The sequence below is a fragment of the Eurosta solidaginis genome, chromosome 1 (genome assembly GCF_040869045.1).
Source record: "Eurosta solidaginis isolate ZX-2024a chromosome 1, ASM4086904v1, whole genome shotgun sequence".
Lineage (NCBI taxonomy): Eukaryota > Metazoa > Arthropoda > Insecta > Diptera > Tephritidae > Eurosta > Eurosta solidaginis.
Genome location: NC_090319.1, coordinates 204,888,114 through 204,914,915, shown reverse-complemented (window position 1 = coordinate 204,914,915; position 26,802 = coordinate 204,888,114). Strand labels below are relative to the sequence as shown.

General features: G+C 35.0%; 1 protein-coding gene across 6 annotated transcripts in view; it reads right to left on the bottom strand.

The window, feature by feature from the left end:
- The window catches only part of LOC137240702 (acetylcholine receptor subunit alpha-like), a 339,359-nt gene that overhangs the window by 102,475 nt on the left and 210,082 nt on the right, over nt 1-26,802 (bottom strand). The gene's annotated exons all lie outside the window — the stretch shown is intronic.

Sequence of the window (26,802 nt, the reverse complement as noted above, 5' to 3'; positions counted from 1 at the left end):
TTCTTTGTTCTATTTATAGAACTACAACGAATTAACACCTATGTTGTCTATTTGTATGAATTGAATAAATAGAACAAAGCAACAACACCAAGTTTCTCTGAAACCGCCTTACCAACGCATAACTTTACCATATGATGCCATACGAAGTATGGACTATGAATAAAGAAAATATGCAAAGAAGGCAATTGGGATAAGGTTTACAACAACTAAGGCATGACGTGGCTGAATGCGTTTATAACACTTCAACCATCGTAGGAGTGCAGGTTGGAATCCCACTCCCGGGAGAAAAGACTTTGAGGAGATTTAAAAAAGTATAATCGAAACAGCTGTCGCCTTGTCCGGCCTGATGTCACGTTGTTTAAATTTTTTCCAAAATTATTAAATAAATTTTTGATGAAGTTTATTAACCTTATACGTAAAGATTTTTGAATTCTTTAATGAGCTCAAGGCCTATTGAAGGGAGTGCGGGTTCGAATCCCAATCCCGGGAGAAAAGGCTTTGAAGAGATTTAAAAAAGGTCTAATCGAAACAGCTGTCGCCTTGTCCCTCCTGATGTCACGTTGTTTAAATTTTTCCCAAATTATTAAATAAATTATAAATTAAAAATTGCTTCAAATAAATGTTTTCATACATTTAAAGCAATAAGGGTAAACCCGACTTAAAAATTCATATAACAAAAAACTAATTTTTCAGTTATCAATATAAAACAAAAAACTCTTTTTTGAATTTAATGTGCATGACACTGCAAAAAATTATGCGATACCGGGACACTTATTTATCGGGTACAATTTTGCAACTTCTCCTCCAAGCGAAATGCAAAATTGCGCCCTCTTGTTGCAAAAGTTTTGTTTGAACGAACAGGATTTTTGCAAAGTTAGTAACAAGTCGGGTTTTCCTTCCTGACGCTATAACTCCAGAACGCACGAACCGATTTCCATGGTTTTGCATTCGTTGGAAAGGTCTCAGGCTCCGTGAGGTTTACAGCAAAGAAAGTTCAGGATCGACGCACAGGGTCTCGAGATATAGGCCAAAACGTGGATCGGGGTACCCATAGAATGTGTTTATAGAATATGGATATCAAATGAAAGCCGTTGATGAGTGCTTTAGTAGAGCGTAATTCTCATACCTCTGGGTGACTAGGGTCTCGATATATAGGCCAAAACGTGGACCCGGATACCCCTGAAATGTGTTTATAGAATATGGATAACAAATGAAACCTGTTGATGATTGCTTTAGTAGAGGATAATTTTCATACCCCTGGGTGACTACACTCAGAGAAAAAATCGTTCTAAAACGAACGAAACAAGTTCAAAATTAAGAACATTCGTTGACAAAAGTCTGTTAAGTACGTTTTTTCTTAACTCGTGACCGATGGGCTTGTTTTAAGAACAGTTTTTTTCAAGCATACCGTTCGTATTTTATTACCACTTTGGTATTGATATGTGAACCTTTTGTTTTCATTTCAAGCACTATTTGGGCTTGATTTAAGATTTTTGGTTCTCACGCTTCGAGAACGATTTGTGGTCGATTTAACATTTTTCGGTCTCAATTCACGAACGGTTTTTGCTTGATGTTTGGGGGCAGTGGGGAAGGTAATTTTTCAAGTGGTACCCATTTATTTATTTTTTTTATTAATAAATCATTTTTTTGTCATTAATAAAAATATTAATAACAAACAAAATTATTATTAAAATTCCAAAATATTTGAAAAAACGCACAATATGCATTTTTGCATATATTTCTCTTATTGAGAAATGTTTCTTATTTGATGATGCAATCTGAATATATATTTAAAACATTGCATAACAAGATTGAGAATTAACTGTGCATATGTGAATGGAACTCAACGAAAAAGAAGAGTTAACAAGTAAGGAAGATTAAGTTCGGGTGTAACCGAACATTACATACTCAGTTGAGAGCTATGGTGGCAACATAAGGGAAAATAACCATGTAGGAAAATGAACCGGGGGTAACCCTGGAATGTGTTTGTATGACATGTGTATCAAATGAAAGGTATTAAAGAGTATTTTAAGAGGGAGTGGGCCATAGTTTTATAGGTGGACGCCATTTAGGGATATCGCCATAAATGTGGATCAGGGTTGACTCTAGAATTTGTTTGTACGATATGGGTATCAAATGAAAGGTGTTAATGAGTATTTTAAAAGATCGTGATCCTTATTTCCATAGGTGGACGCCGTTCCGAGATATCGCCATAAAGGTGGACCAGGGGTGACCCTAGAATTTGTTTGTACGATATTGATATCAAATGAAAGGTGTTAATGAACATTTTAAAAGGGAGTGGGCCTTAGTTCTATAGGTGGACGCCTTTTCGAGATATCGCCATAAAGGTGGACCAGGGGTGACTCTAGAATGCGTTTGTACAATATGGGTATCAAACGAAAGGTGTTCATGAGTATTTCAAAAGGGCGTGGGGTTTAGTTCTACAGGCGGACGCCTTTTCGAGATAGCGCCGTAAAGGTGGGCCAGTGGTGACTCTAGAATGTGTTTGTACGATATGGGTATCAAATTAAAGGTATTAATGAAGGTTTTAAAAGGGAGTGGTGGTAGTTGTATAGGTGGTCGCCTTTTCGAGATATCGCCATAAAGGTGGACCAGGGGTGACTCTAGAATGCATTTGTACAATATGGGTATCAAACGAAAGGTGTTAATGAGTATTTTAAAAGGTCGTGGGGCTTAGTTCTATATGTGGACGCCGTTTCGAGTTATCGCCATTAAGGTGGAACAGGGGTGACTCTAGAATGTGTTTGTACGATATGGGTATCAAATTAAAGGTATTAATGAGGGTTTTAAAAGGGAGTGGTGGAAGTTGCATAGGTGGTCGCTTTTTCGAGATATCGGGTATCAAACGAAAGGTATTATGAGTATTTTAAAATGGAGTGGACCTTAGTTCTATAGTTGGTCGCCTTTTCGAAATATCGCCATAAAGGTGGACTAGGGGTGACTCTAGAATGCGTTTGTACAATATGGGTATCAAACGAAAGGTGCTAATGAGTATTTTAAAAGGGCGTGGGGCTTAGTTCTATAGGTGAACGCCTTTTCGAGATATCGCCATAGAGGTGGGCCAGGGGTGACTCTAGAATGTGTTTGTTCGATATGGGTATCAAATTAAAGGTATTAATGAGGCTTTTAAAAGGGAGTGGCGGTAGTTGTATCTGTGAAGGCGTTTTCCAGATATCGACCAAAATGTGGACCAGGGTGACCCAGAACATCATCTGTTGGATACCGCTAATTTATTTATATATATAATACCACGAACAGTATTCATGCCAAGATTTCAAGGGTTTTTTATTTCGCCCTGCCGGACTTTTTCATTTCATTCTACTTAATATGGTAGGTGTTACACCCATTTTACAAAGTTTTTTTCTAAAGTTATATTTTGTGTCAATAAACTAATCCAAATACCATGTTTCATCCCTTTTTTCGTATTTGGTATAGAATCATGGCATTTTTTCGCGTTTCGTAATTTTCGATATCGAAAAAGTGGGCGTGGTCATAGTCCGATTTCGGCCATTTTTTATACCAACACAAAGTGAGTTCAGATAAGTACGTGACCTTAGTTCAGTAAAGATATATCGATTTTTGCTCAAGTTATCGTGTTAACGGCCGAGCGGAAGGACAGACGGCAGGCTGTGTATAAAAATTGGGCGTGGCTTCAACCGATTTCGCCCTTTTTCACAGAAATAAGTTATCGTACCAGAATCTAAGCCCCTATCAAATTTCACAATGATTGGTAAATTTTGTATGGCATTAAATGTATCCTATACAAATTAAATGAAAAAGGGCGGAGCCACGCCCATTTTGAATTTTCTTTTATTTTTGCATTTTGTTTCACCATATCATTACTGGAGTTGAATGTTGACATAATTTACTTATATACTGTAAAGATATTAAATTTTTTGTTAAAATTTGACTTAAAAAAAAATTTTTTTTTAAGTGGGCGTGGTCGTTCTCCGATATTGCTAATTTTTTTAAGCATACATATAGTAATAGGAGTAACGTTCCTGCCAAATTTCATCATGATATCTTCAACGACTGCCAAATTACAGCTTGTAAAACTTTTAAATTACCTTTTTTTAAAAGTGGGCGATGCCACGCCCATTGTCCAAAATTTTACTAATTTTCTATTCGCTTTATTCGTCTTTGGTAATGAATTGTCGCACTTTTTCGGTTTTTCGAAATTTTCGATATCGAAAAAGTGGGCGTGGTTATATTCCGATATTGTTCATTTTAAATAGCGATCTGAGATGAGTGCTCATGAACCTACATACCAAATTTCATGAAGATACCTCAAAATTTACTCAAGTTATCGTGCTAACGGACAGACGGACGGACGGACATGGTTCAATCAAATTTTCTTCGATCCTGATTATTTTGATATATGGAAGTCTATATCTATCTCGATTCCCTTATACCTGTACAACCAAACGTTATCCAATCAAAGTTAATATACTCTGTGAGCTCTGCTCAACTGAGTATAAAAAAAATAGAATATAATAAAATTGTTTTAAAAAACTTCAGAATATGACCGTAATCGAACTCGCGCCACATGATCGCAACCGCAGCATCCTAAACGCTGGGCCACTACGACTTCTTGATGGCTTGTGCCAAATGTTGTATTTAACATTGTAGTCCACACGAATTATACCGTTTCTTTTTTCCTGAACTTAATTTAAGAACATTGTTCTCATTAATAGAACATTTGTTCATATTTTACGACCAGCCTTTCTCTTTCAAGAAAATGGTTGTCAGTTCAAGAACAGGGTTGTTGTTTTGAGAACAGGTCGTTCGTTTTTTAAGAACAAAAAAGTAAGAACATGAAAAGCTTGAATTGAGTCCGGTGGTGCTGGATTTTAGAACGGTGTTTTTCTCTGAGTGTAGGGTCTCAACATATAGGCCAAAACATGGACCCGGGTACTCCAAGAATGTGTTTATAAGATATGGATATCAAATGAAAGCTGTTGATGAGTGCTTTAGTAGTGGGTAATTTTCATACCCCTGAGTGACTAGGGTCTCGAGATATAGGCCAAAACGTGGGCCCGTGAACGCCTAGATAGTGTTTTTACATTATGGGTATCAAATTGAAGCTGTTGATGAGTGCTTTAGTACAGGGTAGTTTTCATACCTATTGGTGACTAGGGTCTCGAGATATAGTGTAGTGTGCCTGACCACACTAATGCACGCGATACATATTGCGGAGTCAACAGGTTTGATGTCTCGATTGCATAGCTTTACTTATGAGCCACCTGTGACACATAGCTTAACAATGTGTGATCGCATTGCATAGCTTAGCAATGTATGATCGCATTACAGGTGGCACACTTATTTCAGAAACAATTAGCAATTAGGCATTTGTATGTATTTCAAGCGGAAATCGAATATGAAAAATACTATAAAGTTCAATTTAGCAATTAAGCAATTTTGTATGCATGAGTAGAATTAAGAACTTCACTGTAAACATATAAAAGCTGGCGATGAGCCAAAATAAATTATTCTTGACTACAGACTTGAACCTGGTGGTTGTCTTTATTCAGGAATCAAAGCGTGCATTTTAATGCTCGGACAAATGCGGTTGGAGAGCTAAGATAATACTCAAATCCACACTTAATATTGGACTGGGTCCTACATAGGAGAATTAGGGTAACACCAGACTCAATCCTGATTCAGTAGACTAGGTTCCCTACATGGCGATCCTGCGAAACGAAAACTAGGAATTGAAACTTTTAAGGACGTTCAGACATCCGGCAAATGAAAATTAGGTATAGAAACTTCTTGAAAGCTTTTAGTTAGAATTGCCATTGTGAATGAGTACTGAAAAGCTCAAGGAGGGAAATTCGCTTGACGAAGAATACGTTCGGGATTTACCATCAAAGAAGTAATAAAACCTATTGATAGAGAATACAGCAACGATGTCAAATTTCGATCTGGTAACAGACACTAAAGTCATCCCGACATTCAATGGGGACTTTAAAGAGCTCAACAATTTCTTAGGGCTGATTGAATTCTAGCATGATACCCTTGCGGATCAAGCCCAAAAAACGATCCTTATCAAATTCGTACTAGCCACAAAATTGGAGGAACAGGTGAAAAATAAAATCTTGATGGAAGTAACACCTCACAATTTGCAAACGTTGAAAGAAACTCTTAAAGATGCATTCCGATCAAACAAGACCGCCTCTGGGTTGCATGCAGAAATCAATAGATCTCTACACGGTTCTCGGACAATCCTCACATTTGCTTCTTGTATACAGAATCTGATAGCTTCCTTGAATGAAATTCAAATATGAGCAGGGAAACGAACACAGAGAAATAATCGTTAAATTAAATGACCAAATTGGTCTAACGGCCTTCAAGAACGGGCTGGCAGAGCCGCAAAAGGCAATAGTGGCAGCGCGAGACCAAAAAAGCTGATAGAAGCAATCCATGTTGCAAGTGAAACAACCCCTATCTCGACTAATAAGAACATCTTCAAACCTAAGAACAATAGCTTAAACAATAGAAACTATAATGGCAAAAATCAAAACAGACGGTTTGGGAAAGGAAAATTCACATATCCCGAGTCTTCAGGACTCGAAGCAGCAAAACCAAAGACCATAGGATGCCTAGGGGAAGGCAGCACCACAAACTTCATAAAAGCCAGGATAAAAGATAATAGCACTGCTGGTTGATTCAGGAGCTGCTATCTCGGTGATTAAAAAAGAAAGTTGTTCCAAAGAATGTCGCCACAATAAACTCATTTTGCAAAATAAAAGGCATCGCAAATTGCACAATGACTGCAAGTAAAGCAGTTGAAATTGATATCAATTGTCAAGATCATAAAATAAAAAACAAATTCTACATTCTGCATCACATTGACAAATTAGAGGCAGATTGTATTCTAGGTAGAGACTTCCTAATGAATTACAAATGTAAAATTGACTACGAAACGAATGCTCTAACACTTCAACTGAAGGAAAGGCAAATCACATTACCAATTTACATGCTGTTAGAAGATTCTAAAACAGAGTGGAACCAACATAGAAGAACAATTATTACAATTATGGAAAATGAAACTGCCATACGGAGAATGAAAAGAGGTGCATGACGGTGAGGGACAAAAACGAATGCACAAAATAATAAGGGACTACCACAACTCAATTCATGGTGGCCACAGCGGCATAAGAAGAATGCTAGCAAAAATTAAGCAAAAATACGTGTGGAAAAACATTAGGAAAATGATAATAAAACACGTAAATAACTGCAAAAAATGCGCAAAAGCAAAAGTAACACGATACACAACAGAAGAATACAATGTCACAGACATACCAACAACGTCTTTTGAGGAAATCGTGATTGACACGGTGGGACCGCTTCGACCATCCAAAAATTTCCGTTATATGCTGACATTACAGTGTGAGCTTACACAGTTTGTCGTCATAATTCCCCTTGAAACAAAAGACGCAATAACGGTTGCAAAGGCAATTGTCGAACAGTTTATTTTAAAGTATGGGTGTATGCGAAAAATAAAAACTGACAAAGGCACAGAATTCACAAATGAGTTGCTAAAGAATATATGCAAACAATTAAAAATAAATAAAGTGCATTCAACTCCATTTCACCATGAGACTTTAGGTTCTATTGAACGAAACCATAGAGTATTGAATGAGTATTTAATGACACTGAAAAGCATGGATAATTGGGACGAGCTCATCCCATACTATATGTACTCTTGCAATTCGACACCACACACGTCAACGAAGTATTCCCCCATTGAGCTTGTATTTGGTAAACTATGTGCATTACCGAATGATATAGTAAGCACCAAAGGAAAAGTGTACAACATAGACAATTACTTCAATGAATTAAAGCTAAAGCTTAGATATGCACATGACAATGCTGCTAAAAATTTGCAAGAAGAGTAAGAGCTAAAGAAAAACAAACTGAAGTAAAAAAAGCAAACTTTACAGTGAATGATTATTAGTGTTGGGAACTATCGAATGAAAACTATCGAGTTATTCGATAGTTCACTAATTTTCATTCATTCGATAGTCATTTGAAATTCGTTCATTACTATTTTTTCGAATTACTAGTTTTAGGTATGAATGATTCGTTCACTACTGTTTTTTCGAGTTACTAGTTTTAGGTATGAATGATTCGGTCATTACTATTTTTTCGAATTACTAGTTTTAGGTATGAATGATTCGTTCACTACTATTTTTTCGAGTTACTAGTTTTAGGTATGAATGATTCGTTCATTATTATTTTTTCGAATTACTAGTTTTAGGTATGAATGATTCGTTCACTACTATTTTTTCGAGTTACTAGTTTTATGTATGAACGATTCGTTCATTACTATTTTATCGAACTACTAGTTTTTGGTGTGAATGATTCGCTCATTACTATTTCTTCGAATCGTTCGTTCTATTTAAATTTTTGCTGTGCATATATCAGTGTTAAAAAGATATTAAAATAAATTTAGCATACGTCAACCTAATCGACAAACGTTTTAAGCGTGGTAATTATTAAATATTTTTAACTGAGGAAGTGATTTTAACGATTTAATTTGTGTAGATATTTATAATGCGGCCTGGATTGAAGAGATCTTCCGTTTGGGAGTTTTTTACCAAAAATGGCAATGAAGTTAAATGCCATATATGCAAAAGAATTTTTAAATTTTCTGGCAACACATCAAATTTAAATGACCATCTACGCCGTAGGCATCCGTCTTCCTCAGAACATAGGAATCTAACTTCAGGAGAAATAGCGCCAGTAATTTCGGAAGAGGAACGTAGTTCCACTTCTCTTTCGTCAACTACTGCAGAGAGTGCAGCGCGCAGTTCGTTAACAGTACCTACCGAAGACATTTCCAATAGTGGATGTTTGAGAAGGACTGTTCAAACAAAATTATTTGTTACCAGCACACGTTCTGAGCTCTCAGAGCAAGAAAAAAATAATATTGATGAATCTCTTTTAAAGATGATTACAAAAGACTTGCAGCCGCTTTCCATCGTTGACAATGTAGGATTTGTAGAATATACAAAAAAGCTTCAGCCATTATATTCCTTGCCAAACAGAAAAGTTTTATCAAATACAATGCTACCTTTTAAATACAATGAAGTAAGAAAGAAACTGCATGACTTGCTCAACATTGTAACACATATTTCAGTTACAACTGATATGTGGACTTCTGATAGTCAAACATCTTTTTTGTCAGTTACTAGTCATTTCGTTCGGGATAACAAAATGATTTCTGCAGTTTTATCAACAAAGGAAATTTTAGGAAATCATACCTCCCAAAATATAGCTACAGAATTGAAGTTAATATTTGATGAGTGGTGCGTTTTTGACAAAATAGTTACTTTAGTAAGTGATAACGGAGCTAATATTAAAAAGGCTATAATTGAAATGCTACAGAAGCACCACCACCCATGTGTAGCGCATACATTAAATTTATGTGTAATTGATGCCATCAAAGCTGTTCCACAAGTTACTGTGCTCATAAACAAGTGTCGGGCCATAGTCACTTACTTTAACCATAGTTCTCAAGCGACGGAAAAATTAAAAAATATGCAAAAGCAAATGGGCGTTACTGAACTGAGGTTAAAACAAGATGTCCCTACCCGGTGGAATTCCACCCTTATAATGATGGAGCGCATATGCTTGGTAAAAGAACCACTCTCTGCCATAATAACTTCTTTACCAAATGCTCCTGATTTCCTCAATTCATCAGAATGGGAAACATTGTTGGACTACACTAATCTTTTCAAGCCCGTAGAGGCCATGACAATCGAATTGTCAGGAGAAAATTATCCCACAATGTCACTGGTAGTGCCCCTAATCAGAGGTCTTCAATACGCAGTACGAAATCGCAAAATGAAAACTGTAGAGGGAGAAAGTTTGAAGAGCAGATTGTTAGAGGTGGTTTGGAGATGATTAGGGCAGTTGGAGTCTGACAAAATGTGCGCCAAATCAACATTCCTAGATCCCAGGTTTAAAAAAATTGCGTTCGGTAATGAAATTAATGCAAATAATACAACAAAATGGCTAGTGGAAGAAGTAACTTCCCTAATACGGCAACAAAACACAAGTGTTTCTACCAACACCCCAAGAGAAGTATCGGTCGATAAATGCGAAGTATCTCTCTGGGACCTTCTCGATGGAAAAGTTGCTGAAGCAAAAACAATTTGTCAAAACGCGCCCAATGTGAATGCAAATATTCAGTTGGAGCAATATCTAAGGCAAAATTTTGTTGATCGCTCAAATAATCCCCTAGACTATTGGAATCGTAGCCAGTCAACATTTCCGGAACTATATATGCTTTCGAAAAAATATTTATGTATACCCGCAACATCGGTTCCGTCAGAACGAGTTTTCTCGAAAGCAGGGCAAATAATTAACGACAGGAGAAACCGACTTAAAGGAGATAAACTAGATATGATAATATTTTTGAACAGCAATTTAAACATTGAAGGTATTTTTCATGTCAACTCGATGTACATACTTGTATTATTTACTTTACATTCAATTTTTTTAGGGGTTTAATAACACAATCAGTTGCCATCTCTGCGGCGAAAATTTAATATAGACCCTCATGCACTATCCGATTTTGGCTAGAACAACTATAGCGACCTTTAGTATTTAAGTGCTTGAAATATTTGTTTTATGTTTCTTTTATAAGTGAAATTTAATGTGCAATTTTTATATTAATTAAATGTGACCTGAATTTTGAAAAAAAAAACAGTAGCTTATGTATAAGTTAAGGCAATCAATAATGCCTCTGAAACATATTTGAATAATACAGATAAAAATCCATTTTAAGTAACCTTCTTTCCTGTTGTTGTTGTTGTTGTAGAGGCATAAAATCTCCCCACAGGTTTGGGGGAGATCAAAAAACTCTGTGGGTTGCGAACCAAGGTCATTTGCATATCATTCATGCGCTTTGCATAACATGTAACAAAGGCATTTAAATTGAATATTTTCATTATTTACTTCAAACACAATTTACACCATTTTAGTCATATTTAACGTTTTTGTTACGTTCCAATATAGCGTGATCCAAATACGGATAGAAATTTAACATACAAATGCAACAACAAATTGATCCATATGGTTCACATTGTTGTCGCATTGGCATGTTAAATCTCTAGCCGTATCTGGATCACGTTTCATTGGAACACGACGTTTTTTGTCTTATATAGGTTTGTTCTTTAGCTACCCCGAGGGGTAACTAAAACAGCTTCTGGCAAGCTAAAGAATAAATCAAATGAATGAATGAATGAATGAAAAAATTCGTTCGATAGTTAAAATCATTCAGTAACTAACTATCGATAGTTGAATTCATTCGATAGTTCCCAACACTAATGATTATGTGTACTTGAAAGTAGGCAACAAAAGAAAATTAGAAGTACCATTTGAAGGACCCTATAAAATAATAAGACAAAATGGGCCAAATAGCACAATTGTAAAGAACAAAAAGGAAATAACTGTACATAATAATAATCTAGTTAAAGATAGGAGTAAGTTAAAAAAAAAATTACATAAATAATTCACCATATATTTACATAAATAATTTACCTAGCATTTTCTATATATTTACATAAATAATTTACCATATAAACACCCACTAAGATATAACCGAATATAAATTAATTTATATTTTAAGGAACTACAATTAATTAACATTTTTCTTAAGGGGTAGGGTGTAGTGTGCCTGACCACAGTAATGCACGCGATACATATTGCTGAGTCAACAGGTTTGATGTCTCGATTGCATAGCTTTACTTATGAGCCACCTGTGACATATAGCTTAACAATGTGTGATCGCATTGCATAGCTTAGCAATGTATGATCGCATTACAAGTGACACACTTATTTCAGAAACAATTAGCAATTAAGCATTTGTATGTATTTCAAGCGGAAATCGAATATGAAAAATACTCCAAAGTTCAATTTAGCAATTAAGCAATTTTGTATGCATAAGTAGAATTAAGAACTTCACTGTAAACACATAAAAGCTGGTGATGAGCCAAAATAAATTATTCTTGACTACAGACTTAAACCTGGTGGTTGTCTTTATGTGCATTTTAATGCTCAGACAAATGCGGCTGGAGAGCTAAGATAATACTCAAATCCACACTTCATCTTGGACTAGGTGCTACATAGGAGAATTAGGGTAACACCTGACTCAATCCTGATTCAGTAGACTAGGTCCGCTACAATAGACCAAAGCGTGGATCAGGGTAACACTAGGATGTGTTTTTACATTATGGATATCAAATTGAAGCTGTTGATGTGTGCCTTAGTACAGAGTAAGTTGTATGCCGCTGGGTGACTAGGGTCTGATATATAGGCCAAAACGTGGACCCGGATACACCTAGAATGTGTTTTTACATTATGGGTATTGCTGTATGCTTTAGTAAAGAGTAAATTTTACACCGCTGGGTGACTAGGGTCTCGAGAATGTGTTTTTACATTATGGTTATCAGATTGAAGCTGTTGATGTGTGCTTTAGTTCAGAGTAAGTTTTATACCGCTGGGTGACTAGGGTCTCGAGATATAGGCCACAACATGAGCCCGGATACCCCCAGAATGTGTGTGTATTATGGATATCAAATGAAAGCTGTTGCTGAAAGCTTTAAAGTAATTTTCATTGTGATATTCGATTTAGTCGCATTAACCTGGCAAAACTGATAAATATGCATGCGAAGCCGAAATAAAGACATGAATTAATAATACCCACATACCTATTTACATACCCTACAATACCCACATACCTATTTACATACGTCCTATTCGAGTTGCCTGAAATTTGGTATATAAATTATATTCGTAATTACGATGCTTTTTTCCGGGAAGTAGACCAGAGACGGACTGGGACTGGGATTTGGACTAGGACTGGGACTCACACTGAGACTCGGAATGGGACTGGAACAAAATACATACCACCCTCTGGGACTGGCAATAAGATATGAAGAAGAGTGAGAAAAACTTGAGAGAGAGAAGGAGACTGAGAAAGAGATAGAATGAGACGAAAATGGAAACAGATGAAGCGAAAAATACGGAGGGAGGAGTGAACACAAAGATTAGGAAAAAGTGTAGAGAGATGAGGGCAGAGTTAGGCGGAAAAAGCTTATTAAAATGTATGCAGATAGACCAAATTTAGGGCAGATCAACGTCTTCTGTGTCTGCTAGTAAGATAATAAAAAACATCCTTTTTTAATATAGGAGTTTCCGACACCATAAAAGTTTGAGTTGTTTTGGAATCGTTTCAAAATTAAGTATTACGAGAATTAAACTTGCCGAATTACATGTATAGTTACTCCAATTGTGAATTACCTTCCATATTATTATTTACTTTTCTATAGCTTACAACCTCTCTATTTAAAATGTTATGTCAAACATTTGTACTACAAGTTTTGTTCGTAAAATCACGTGTTGCAACTCTACATGCGAGAGAAGAAATTGAGAATAAGCAGTGAAGTGAAGCGGCGAAGTTCAAAACTATAAATGAAATAAATTATAAAGAATAAAATTTGGTGAAATTGCGTTCAATAAAACAAAGTAATAAAGTGTATAATGTTTAGTTGTAAAGTTGAAATTAAGTTCTTGAAACCGACACCAACGTGGTTTAACAAACGGTACATGCTCTTATTTTCGCTAGAGCATGTACTAACGCATGTGTGAATATGTATGTAGCATATATACTTATATATATATATGCAGCAGTAATGCGTATTTATGTATTCACATATTTACGTATATGTATGGCGACATACTTTTGTACAAAGCTGTCGATGGTAATCTGGAAAAAGTTTTGTTTATTTGAATTCAGATTTAAGTTATTATTATTTTAATTAATATTACTAAATATTGCACTAAAATCATTAGAAATGAGACGTACTTATGTGTAATTTATACAAATAAAAAAATCTACGTAAGTTTAAAAACATATTTATCCGGCTTTCATTTTTCCACAGGTATTAATGTCTTACATTGGTATGAACAGAAAAGTCTGTTGATGTAAAAGTTTACGCTATTGATCTAAAAAAAACAGAGATATCTGTTATTTCAATAGATTTCACTGTCAGTGTCATTTCGACAATAAACACTGTTAATTTAACAGTTTACGCTGGTTATTTCCAATGAACAGAAATCCTTTTCATATTAACAGTTTTGATAGGTATTCTTAGAGCGACAGTAATAATTGTTAATTTAACAAAACTATGACCGTGGTGTGATGGTAGCGTGCTCCGCCTATCACACCGTATGCCCTGGGTTCAACTCCCGGGCAAAGCAACATCAAAATTTTAGAAATAAGTTTTTCAATTAGAAGAAAATTTTTCAAAGCGGGGTCGCCCTCGGCAGTGTCTGGCAAGCGCTCCGATTGTATTTCTGCCATGAAAAGCTCTCAGTGAAAACTCATCTGCCTTGCAGATGCCGTTCGGAGTCGGCATAAAACATGTAGGTCCCGTCCGGCCAATTTGTAGGAAAAAATCAAGAGGAGCACGACGCAAATTGGAAGAGAAGCACGGCCTTAGATCTCTTCGGAGGTTATCGCGCCTTACATTTATTTTTTTTTTTATGAGTAAACTAGAATGAAACTCCTTTTTTTTTATTTGACTACTAAAATGGTCAATTACGAATCAACGATTTGTGCGCAGTTGAGATGTTGATCTTGTTGCGATGGATAAAAATTGACAGAAATTTCGGTTGAATTGACACGTATTTCGGTTAATTTTACCAGTCTTTTTCTATCAGTATAAAAGAATAGAATGATCCAATATATCGAAAGCTTTGGTAAAATCTAAAAGCGCCAGAATAGTTAAATCACCTCGGTCATACGCTGGATGAATGTCTTCAATAATTTTAAGCAAGGCGGTATTGCAACTATGGAATGCTCTGTAACCAGACTGATTTTCACTTAGGAGTCTATTGGCATTAAGGCACTCTGTGATTTGTGCAGCCGCTAATTTCTCCCAGATTTTTGACAATACCGGTAATATGCTGATCGGGCGAAGGAAGTAGCTTTTTGACCATAAAGTTAATTAAAGCAAATATGCACATCTCGTGTGTCTATAGATTCTGCACGTGCGATATTAGTTCTTTCGTGCAAAAATTCGAAAACGATATTTTGAGATGGAAGAGATCTATCGTAGTTGGAGATTTTAATATGAATTTATTAGCGCCAAATAGAGAATTCAGTAACTATGTAAGTGCGGTATTAAATAAAGGGTTTCTCTTTTTAAATAGTCTGAATAAAGAGATGTATACAAGAAAAGGCAACGGCTCTAAAACCATCATTGATCATGACCTAACTGATTTAGTTGATTACAGATATACTTTGTCGTTAGATGATAATGTGATATCTGATCATAGACTCCTAGCGTTGACTTTAAATAACAATATAAAAAACATTGAAAATCAGAAAACCGAAATAAAAGTTTTTGATTACTACCTCTTTGAACAAAATAAACATATAAATAATATAATAACCCAATCTACCTTTTCGGGATTTCATAAACAGCTATGTAGTAGTATTGAAAAATGCACAAAAAATATTAAAAAAACAAATAAAGTTGTTAAGAAGCCGTGGATGAATAACGAAATATTATCTCTAATCAAAGAGAGAAACAAATTTTACAAATTAAAGAGGAAATACATCAATAACTTGTATTTCGAAAACCAATTTAGGATTTTCAAGACCCAAATGCGCAACAAAATGAACAATGCACGAAAAGAGTTCTTGCAAACCAAAAAAAAAAAAAAAAAAATAAAATCTCTCGACAATGTGGCCGACGGCTTCTTAGCAACTGGAATGACTTCCGCTATCTTCCGCGAGCTGGGAAAGGTTGACGTTGTTATAGAAAAGTTAATAATATGAGTCAGCGCCGGGGCTATACTCTGGATTCTTAATTTCAAAACTTTAGACGGATACCATCATTTCCAACTGCATTAGATTTAATAGAACTCATACATCTTAATACATCGTCTTCTGTAACTGCACTAAACTGTAATAAATTTACTGGTTTATAAACCAATGTTTCATTTATTCTAAAGTTCACATTATTCTGGAACTTGCATTACTGCAAGAAGTAATCATTCATATTAACAGGGTCCAAGTCACATCCTGATTTAATTTTTCCCGCAATGCCCAGAGTTTTTAGATTTTTGCACAGACTTTTTACTGGCAAATCAGTATCAAGCTTTGCTTGGAAAAATAGTTTCTTGGAATTTCTGACTAATAACGTGGCGTGATTTCGGGCTTGGCGATACAAATCCCAAACCGTCTCTGTATTATCTTGCTTCCAACAGTTGTACCACTTATTACGCGCTTTGATAATTACTTCATTCGTGAACCACGGTTGTTTCTTGTTTTTTATTTTCACTTCCTTGAGTGGAACATATTTATCAAATAAGTATAAAATGTGTGTACTTAGGAAATTAAGCTTTAGATTTATATCAGGAAGGAACTAGGCACTATTCCAATTCAAAATACTAGCCTCATACAAAAGCTCAGATAGATTAATTGATTTAAAATTTCTGTAATAAAAATGTGTTGTGGTTTTGCAACTGACGTCAATGTATGAAGAGCATATCATGATCAGATACACCAGCAAGCGAGAATTGGTCACAATGAACTACCTCGGAGCTATTAGATGTGCATATTAAGTCTAACAAGCTAGGTATACAATTAGGTGAAAACCGTGTGGGAAATTTATGAATGACATCTACTCCAATGGACTTTAGGTTATTAATTAATTTTAGCGATCGAGAGTCGTTATTAAGGATGTCTATATTTAAGTCCCCGCAGAGTAAAATATGTTCATATTCACATTAAAGTTGGGCCAGTTGCCGGAACAACTCATCCATCTCAAATAATTTGCTAGGGTTATACACGCATATAATTAAACATTTATTATAACTACTACCAACTTCCATAATAATGTACTCCACTGGATCATTCAAACTTGATTTAAAAAAATTTTTTTTTTGAGGAATCTTCGTATGGCCACACCCCCACCTCTGGCTCCAGTTTTCCTGTCATTCCTAGTCAACTTGTAACCATGCAATTCATACAAATTATCTCCAGCATCTTCTTTGAACCAGGTCTCTGTGACGCATATGACATCTATTTTTGAGTTGCCCAAGATGAAGTTCATATAATGAGCTTTTGGAATGTTAAAGCTACGGGCATTGATGTGGCAGAGCTGAAGACCTGGATGTCTGTTGCTTACAGTATTAACAAGGAAATTCAAACATCCGCTGTCAGTGCTCAAACACACATTAGAGCTAACCATAATAATACACGCAAGTAGCACAGTATAATTGGCTTTCAATATTAAGATTATTAAAATCAACAACAAATAAAAGGGTTGGAAAAAGTCATACATATTTATACATACATACATGTGCGGTTGCGAATGAGAGAAAAATAAAGTAAAAATAAAAAGTAGATATATATAAATTAAATTGTAAATTTGTAACAACATTGCTCTCTCTATAGATTTTGCCGGCGCTTCTTTTGCCTCCTTTGCCTCGCTGAAAAGCGCATCGACATAATTTTTGCTGTTCACCAGAAGGAGTTACAATCATTTCCTATACTGACGACTGCACGATTATTGCTACAGGACCTGGCTTTTCAATTGATGAATTAGTTTATAAAGTATACAGCTATCACCCCAATATTTCCGGTTCCTTCACCTCGCGCAACTCGGCGTTATCACCGACAAAATCCACGGCCACCCTATTTACGACGTGGAAGGAACAGATGTCGCAAATATTGGACGCACGCTTCGATGGTGTCACACTACCGACTGTCAGTTACCCAAAGATCTTAGGGGTAACGTTCGATAATACTCTAATCTTCAAGGCTCGTGCTATCGAGATTGTTTCTAAAGTACAAAGTCTCAAAAAAATCCTCAAGTCGCTTGCCGGCAGCACATGGGGAAAAGACAAAGAACCGTTGCTGTTGTTGTTATTGTTCAATAGCACTCATTATTTAATTTATTTAATTTAATTTATTTAAAAATACACATATAAGACATAGTCTTTTACAGTGCCATATTTGTTATTATTCTTATACTAGTACAAAGTAAATTTAAAAACTAAAAAAAAAGTAACATTGAAACCATACAGACATATGTTCCATGGTGGTAAGTAAAAAAGAAAAAAGAAAAAGTAAAACACATAAGAATGTTCAAAAACAAAGGGTACGATGTACAGCTAATTTGAATCACTTGGGATTTGATTCTAACTTTACTTTATTAGGCAAAGCATTCCACAACTGCAAATCCCTAACGAAAAGCATTCTCGATGTTACTGAATACTTAAAATGCGGTACAATTAGATTGCAAGTACGGGATGATTGTGCGAAAGTAAGTTTTACAAAAAGATATTCCGGTGTACGAGAAAAGATAATCTTATGTATAAATATTAGTAACCGACGGTCAAAGAACGCTGATAAACTGCATTCAAGAATAGTTTTTGAGAAGTTTGAAATATGGTCATATTTCGTTTAAGATAGATATATCTGGCACAATTATTAACCAGTAGTTAATATTTGTTCATGGAAGCTTTATCCAGGCAACCGTATATCAGTATGGTAAGATATTATTGGTATTAATAGAGTTTTGACAAGTTTAAATTTTATATCTTCTCGAATAAAATAAGCCGTTTTACATAAATGCCTTAAAATATAATATAACCTACTAATTGAGGAATTCACATGATCAACACAAGTAAGATGCTTATTTAAGATAAATCCGAGAGTTTTGACAGTCTTCTCATATTTCACAACACTTCCATTTAGAACTATCGGAGAAATGCCATCCAGATTGTAGGAAAAATGTGAAATAGCAATCGCCTGTGTTTTGGATGCATTAAGGTGTAGCTTGTTCTTTTTAGACCAATGAAATATAGCTTATAAATCTTCATTTAATCGGAAAACTAAATCCTCCATTAAGCCAAGAGGGTCAGAAAGGTGTTCCTGAGTATTATCCGCGTAAAGATGAATGGATACATTACGACAGCATTTTTCTATGTCATTAATGTACAAACTAAATAAAATTGGACCAAGAATAGAACCTTGTGGTACCCCATATTTTACTGGTAATAACCTGGATACACTATCTCCACATATCACCAGTCTGTACCTGTTTGTCAAATAGCTTTCAAGTAGCTTTATCGCTACTGAGTCCAAAATATTTTTTTAGCTTATGCAGGGAAATTCGGTGTACACCGTGCCGAATGCCTTACAAAAGTCCAATAACCCAAGAATTGTGATGTCGCCATTGTCAAAATTTGGTCGTATGTCTTCTAAAACCTTGAGCATAGCGCTTGAGCAACTGTGTCCGATGCGATAACCTGATTGATTTTCCGAAGCAGATTTTCTTCAGTCAGATATTTCCTAATCTGGTTCGATAAGAGCTTTTCCCAAACTTTTGATAAACATGGAAGAATACTTATTGGCCGAAAATCACATGGTTGGGAAGCATACCCCTTTTTTGGAATAGGTATAATATTAGCCACCTTCCAAGCATCAGGAAAACTTAGAGATGTTAAAGCAAAATTTAAAATATCACATATGGTAATATAAGTTTAATAAATCTTAGATTTATTTTATCTTCCACTGTTGCATTTGATTTTATTGAAAGCATGGATTGTATTGTTTCAGATTCAGTGATATTAGAAAAGTTAAATTTACTGCACCAATCAAGCAAAGAATCTTCGCTGGAAATATTTGACTCACTCTCATTCGGTAACTTGGTAGCAAAGAAATCATTCATTACATCAGCCCCAATCGAGCATTCCGATTTTAAATCATTCTTAATATCAAGTTGTTTTAGATTATTCCAGAGAATTTTTTTTTGTTGATTTTCCGACAGGGAGGATAAATGATGTATATTGGAACGATTTTCCGTCATCCCTTGTCAAATTTGGTTTTGAGACAAACCGTTATCTCGAACGAAAATTGACACTGATGATGGCAAAACGTCAAAACCAAATTTGACAAGGGATGATGAAAAATCGTTCCAGTATACATCATTCCATAGAATCTTTGGTGGTAGGCATACATCAAGTTTGCTTTGGAAATAACCCATTTTGGCATCCCTAGTAATTTTCGTATCTGTGTTTCGCAATATCTTATAAGCCTGCCAGTTTTCTTCATAAGAGGATTTCCTCCAAAGTGAATAGCTTTTATTTCTTGCTTTTATTGCTTGAAGTACTTCTCGATTGAACCATGGTTGCCTATTTTTGTTCACTCCAATTTTCTTAAGTGGGACATATTTATTAAATAGGTAGTTAACCAAATCGGAAAAATTTTCAACCTTGTTATTTATGTCTGCTTCAAACCAACTGTCATTCCAAGGAAGTGAAGATGCTTCAGCAGCTAAAGCTCTGACATTGATTCTATTGAAATCACGAACGTAGAGGTTGCCAATGGAGATAGTATTCGTAGATTGCAAAACTAAATTATTACTCAAAAACTTAAGTCATGGTCGCTAACACCTCGCAGAGAATGCTGATCAAAATGTAAGAAATTGCTATTGTCAAAGAGTAGCAAGTTTATTTACAACTTCCAATCCTACGCCTGATGAGTTATCAACAAAATGTTTGGACCGATCGTTTTCCACAAGCAGATCTACATTTAAATCTGCACACAAGAGTATGTGTTCATAAATTGCACTATATTTATCGAAACTCTTAAAAAAGTTACCAAAATCATAGGACCTTTTCGGATTATATACACATACAACAAGCAAACTCTCAGAATTATTGAAGGAATCAAACATCAAAAACTCCACAGGATCAAGATGATCTGACCTGTCAATTACTCTTCCCTGCAATTCCTTTTTATAATAGATCACGATACCACCACCGCGTTTGCCTTGCTGTCTGTCATTTTCTTTTTTTTTCTCGGACGTTGTGGCAGCGCACTCCCCTCAAGTGGCCCGATGAAACCAGGCTAATCCTGTTTTTATTTTATTTTTTTTTTTATTTTTTTTTTTGTATCCTAATTCTTATTTATGTGTTACTTATAATTTTTTTGATACCGAGTCTTTGAGAGGCAGTGGCTTCTTAAGCGCCGAGATCTAAAACCGCTCAGCTACAGAGAAACTCATCAGCTGAGAAATATAGATTCACAAAATACAATAGACTAAAAGTATAAATATAATTTTTTAATTATTAAGAGAAGATAGAACCGTCTTTTTTATGGCAAAGAGCGAGTCCGAAACATCAATTATTCTCGAGTGAGAGTTATAATCTTCACACAAACATAGAAAAGGTTCGTGTAGTTGGAAATTGCTTCTGCATTGTTTAAGAATTATAGGTGTATAGTGCCTTGAAACTCGGCATGGAACATTCAAGTTTACTTCGTTCAATAGATATGGGCTTGATACAGTAATCAAGGAATTGGCAAATACCATCAGCCATATCATTCTGAAACCTAGTTTCAGCAATACACAGAACATCAATACACGCAGAGCTAAAAACGTGATTTAAATAATCAAGTTTGGTTTGATTCAAACTTCTCGAGTTAAAATGATAAACCTGAAATCCAGGATCACAATTACTCAAAATCTTCAGTACTATCTTATTGTTACATTCGTTAGAGCCGTACAGCCGGTACAGCTGAGCTATTTACCTTCATAAATAAATCCACAAGTGTGCGTTTCAAATTGCCAACATACTACAGTGCATAGCGGAGAAGGGGTAACAGGAGAGTACATATGAAAAGTGATTAAAGAATAAAATAAAAACTTATGCATATTAATCAATACTAGTATCGCCTGTGGTCGAAATTCGACCAACTTGTATTTTTTTTCAACTCAGTCTATGTATCCAGTGTTGGGGGTAGTGCAAAATAGCGTTAATAGTTAGGCAGTGAGTGGAAATATAGCAAACTGGTCTAAATTACTTAAATTTTTCATTAAGACGTTATAATTTTTGATTGTATTTTCTTAAATTTTCTACAAAATTTTCAAATGTGATTATAACGTTTTGGTATTGAGATCCTTAAACAAAAATATAAAAAATATGTAAAATCAAAAGAAATTGACATAGAATTATGGTGAAATTACTTGAAATTAAATTGAAAAATAGCTCTATCCACACCACCCGGGAGGTCCCCGTTGGGCATCTACCGAAGTTAGTTTTGTGTGCTCGGTTCCCCAGTAGGCCTATATCACCCATATACATATAACGCCCATTTACTTCAATAGTGTCATAATTCAAAAAACACGAACTTTTAGTTAAAAATAAAAATATAAAAAAATTATGTAATGAGAAAGAAGGCAGAGTTTACTAAAAAAATTTAAATGATAGAAAAAAAATAAAGTCCTTAAGGTGCGAAAATATTAAGTGAAGTTAATAAACAGTTCCATATAAAAACGCAATAAGTGCACTTAGACTTTTTTCCGGGTTTTAGTGCTATCATTGTTGGAATACGAAGATTCATGTTATGATGATATGGTATTTAATGTGGAGATTGCAATTCAGATCTATGTACGTAATTAATTTATATTAAATTTGTAAACACTCCATTTCAAGAATATATATGACCATATCTACCATAAAATATCGTCTGTGAACGGTATAATACTAAGATATAACAAAGCAGAATAAATTAGAAAGAAAAGAAAAACAAACAAAAACATTGAAATTATTCACGCAAACATATTTACTAAAATAAAATTGATTTCATAACTTTAAGCGACATAAACAAATTAGGATTATGGGACCTAAGCATCCGATTAATGGGCATAAAATCCAACAAAGTTAAATATAGTAGGTAATATACTGTCTATGCAATATTTCGACCTAAAATCAAAAACATTTTTGGGTCGTTTTTTTCGTTTAATATACAACGTGAAATTTTCTGATGCAATCAAGTTGCACTTAAATAATAAAAAATTAAGTTGAAATATAAGATAGTATAATAAAATAAAATAAGAAATATCAAAATAAATTAGCATAAAAGTTACCCTTTTCCGCAAAGTTGCTCCGTTATGGTGTTGGCGTGGCTAGTGCCGTTTTACCAAAATGTTGGTACAGTTTAACTTTTTATTCTATAGTTAAAAATTTTTGTTTTTCCAGTTTTTTCTCATTTTTTTTCTTTTTTTTTTTTGTATTATTTCTGCTGCCGTTTAAATTTCTGTTTTATTAGAGTCTGCATTTCCTTAATTTCTCTGTCTTTAATTAAGTATTGTATTATATGTATTTTAAAAATGTTCACTTTTTTCATCCACTAGCCACGTCCAAAAAAAAAATCCCCACCACTGTCATTTGTTGATTCCGTAAAAAGTTTTTTTCTTGTCCAGTTTCAAATTGTAGGTTTTTTGTTAATTTTTATATATTTTTTTGGTTTTTAATGATTTTAAATTTTTTTTTAATTTTCCTCAGTTTTATATATTTTGTAATGATTTTAAATATTATACTTTTTTTGAAATGGTTTTTGAAATTTTTTGTATTTTTTTGTAGATTTTTTCAAATTTTTAAAATTTCATTTGTAATGGTTTTTAATGTTTTGTACTTTTTTTTTGTAATTTTTTTTTTTTGATTTTGAACTTTTTATGCTATTTTTGATTTTATATTTTTTTAGAATTTTTAATCTTGTATTTTTTTTGTAGATTTTTAAATGTTTTTCTTTTTAAATTTTTTTTGAAGGGTTTTTGTAAATTTTGTATTTTTTTTTTCAGTTTTATATTTTTATTTTTTTTTGATTTTATACTTTTTTGTATATGTATTTTAAAACTTTTTGTATCTGTATTTCTTGTAATTTTCGATTTTTATAAATTTGTAGAAATTTTGTTAATTTAAAAATTTTTTTTTTTTATTATTTTCCACATCTGTTGGGAGGTTTTCTTCCTTCCGGCCACTCGCCGCATTCACAGGACCCATTTTACGCACACGTTTTGTGGGTATGCAGCTCACTCACACACCTCACACTCAAATGAATAAATCTTATTTAATTTTTACCAATAAACAGTTTTTAGTTTTATTTTTATAATAGTCACTACAAATTTCGTATATTTCTTTCTACAATAGCAACTAGTACGTTTCTTTAGTTTCTTTTACAATGTTTGGTACAAACTAGTTTTTCCTTAACTTTACTTTCTTGATAAGTACTACGCACTCTATTTCTTTCTGGTTACAACAGTTATGGACCACTACTTGATTTCTTTTTTTTTCATAATAATTTCAAAATGCTAAATATAAATTTTTAAAATAAATATCGTCAAAGGACGAGAAAGAACAAAAAATACAAAAGTAAAACAACAAAAATTGTTTAAATAAGTATCGTCACGGGACTAGAAAGAACAAAAAAACACAAAAGTAAAACAACAAAAAATTGTTTTCAAAACTTTAACTAACTACCATTATGAATTCATGCAAGTGGTTTGAAAAAAAAAACGTTGAAAATAATAAACAGCCTCAATCACATGTTGAATCGCTGTTCGATTACTTAAATCATTTAATGTGAAGTTCGTGGCATGAAATTTGAAAATTGACAAAAAAAAAATACAAGTGAGCAGTTAACAGCAAAACAAGTCTATGGAGAAATAAATTTAATAAGGTGTGTAAAAACAAAAACAAATTTAAACACCTAATTCTTAAACTACTCATATCACAACAACAGCAAAACAAACATACAACCATAACATTAAATAAGAGGAAGAAGTAAATGAGAGGAGAAGAGCAGTTCAAATAAGAGCAGAGGAAAAAAGGAAGCTGTATATAAATTTGATGTTACGGTACCAGTGAGAGCAGCAGTACGGCAGTAAAGTAAGATTAATTTTTATGCTATTTAGTGACTAAAAATTCATTCTTGTTGTTCGGCCGGTGTGCGTCTAATCCTGGAGAGGTGGGCGCACCGGGTCGATCTCAGCGGGAGTAAGCGGGTTGGAAATGAAAATAAGCAAATAGACGAGATTTCTCGTTATAATATATGTGATTTATTGGGTAAAAGTAAAACTAGCAATAGTTACAATATTACCTGGATAAACGCAGAAATACGGCAGAGATCGCTGGCGGCAGATGTTAACTGGTTGGCTGTTGAAATCAAAGAGGCCGGTTGTATAGCAAGCTACAACCGTTGACCCGCAAAATCCTCCGTTTTGGAGGGGAAAGGCACCCACACATCAACCCCGACATGCATATGCATGAGTGCTGACAAAAAGCACACATACACGCGCATGTACATGCATGCACATGCATGAGGGTGATGGTGTGGGTGGTTATAAATTAATTCGAGTATCGAGTATCGATTTGCAGAGTTGCATTGGGGGGGTCGCAATCAGATGCGGAAAAGTTAGGCATCCTGCCTAAACATGCCGGCCCCCCTTGCGATACGCAACATCGTTTTCCGCCAATGACCTCCGCTGGAACGAGAAAAATTATTATAAGACTTACACACTAAACTTAATCTAAGTGAAGAGTTCGTCTGCGACGCAACATGGCCGGGAATCCCTTTCGACTTGCTTAGCATGCCACCTGAGCTAAGATGAAAGAATTAGCGGTTATGAACAGTGAAGTGAATATTTCTTGCCATTGAATTATACATAATTCTTAAATATAGAAATTCAGAATGTAATATATGAATTGTCGATGGCCAGTACGGCTGGACGAAGAGGCCGAGGTCTCCGTTCCAGAGTGGCACCATTGTTTGTTATTCTTTGGTTTTTTTTCCTTTTTCGGTCCGGATGAAGAGGCCGAGGTCTCCATTCCAGATTTGCGGTTTTTTGTTGGTTGGACGAAGAGGCAGAGGTCTCCGTTCCAGACTCGAGGGTTTTGAGGTTTTTCTGGGCTGGACGAAGAGGCCGAGGTCTCCGTTCCAGCGTATAACGTGGTGTGTCGCTCTCAGGACGACTGTGACATTCTAAGGATGTGCCAGGGCGAGTGGCCGTGAGGTTGGTTGGGTGATGCGCGTTTTCGCTGCAGCGCATGTATTTCGTCAGTTGTGTATTATATTATTACCCTACAAAACCTACCCACGCCCATGCAAATGTGACTACGAATATAACCTATCACCGTAAAATGACTAGTCAACTGACGTGGAGTGACGAGAGCGTTTTTGCAAAGTAGTTAGTGCTGTGATTTCGAGCAGCTTATGTATTTCAACAAAACCAGCAAGATTGCGGTGTGTGGGAGGTTGGAGCGGACGTGATCCCAAGCCACCCGCGCAAATTTACTTGGTTTCGTGATACGCGTGGTGTTTTATTAACAACCGTACGTTATGACTAAACCGAGTTTAAAACGAACCGGAGAGGTTGACGACGGTATTGATTTAATTTTGTGCGACAGCTCATGACGAAGAGCGAACATCGTAATTAAATTGGAAAATGTACCAACTGCCGGTGCTTACATGCAGATTGGCGATGCGTTCTTCATGACGCGTTCTATCTGCACGTACCATTATGCTAAATGTACCATGCAACTCTGTCGTGTATTTCTTGGTTAGCTGACAGCTGGTATGGTGAATTTGTGATGTGCGAGTATATATATACATATATGTATTTGCTTGCCCTTGAAAAAAAACTAGGTCACTGGGGCAGTAGCACACTAGGCCGGTAGAAACAGTTGACTTTTTTCCCATTTCGGGATTTTGTCGTGTCGGGATTCTTTTATTTCGGGGCCCGGATTGTTTTTGTACCGAGCCCTTATAATGACTGTTTGTGATGTTTGTTGCTGAAAAACAACAAGTCCTGCCCCCCGCCAAAAAGCAGGCAGTGCCGACGGCAAAAAAATCAAAAAATCAAAGAGAAAAAAAAAATTTTTTTTTTTCTTTTTTTTTTTTGTTGTTTG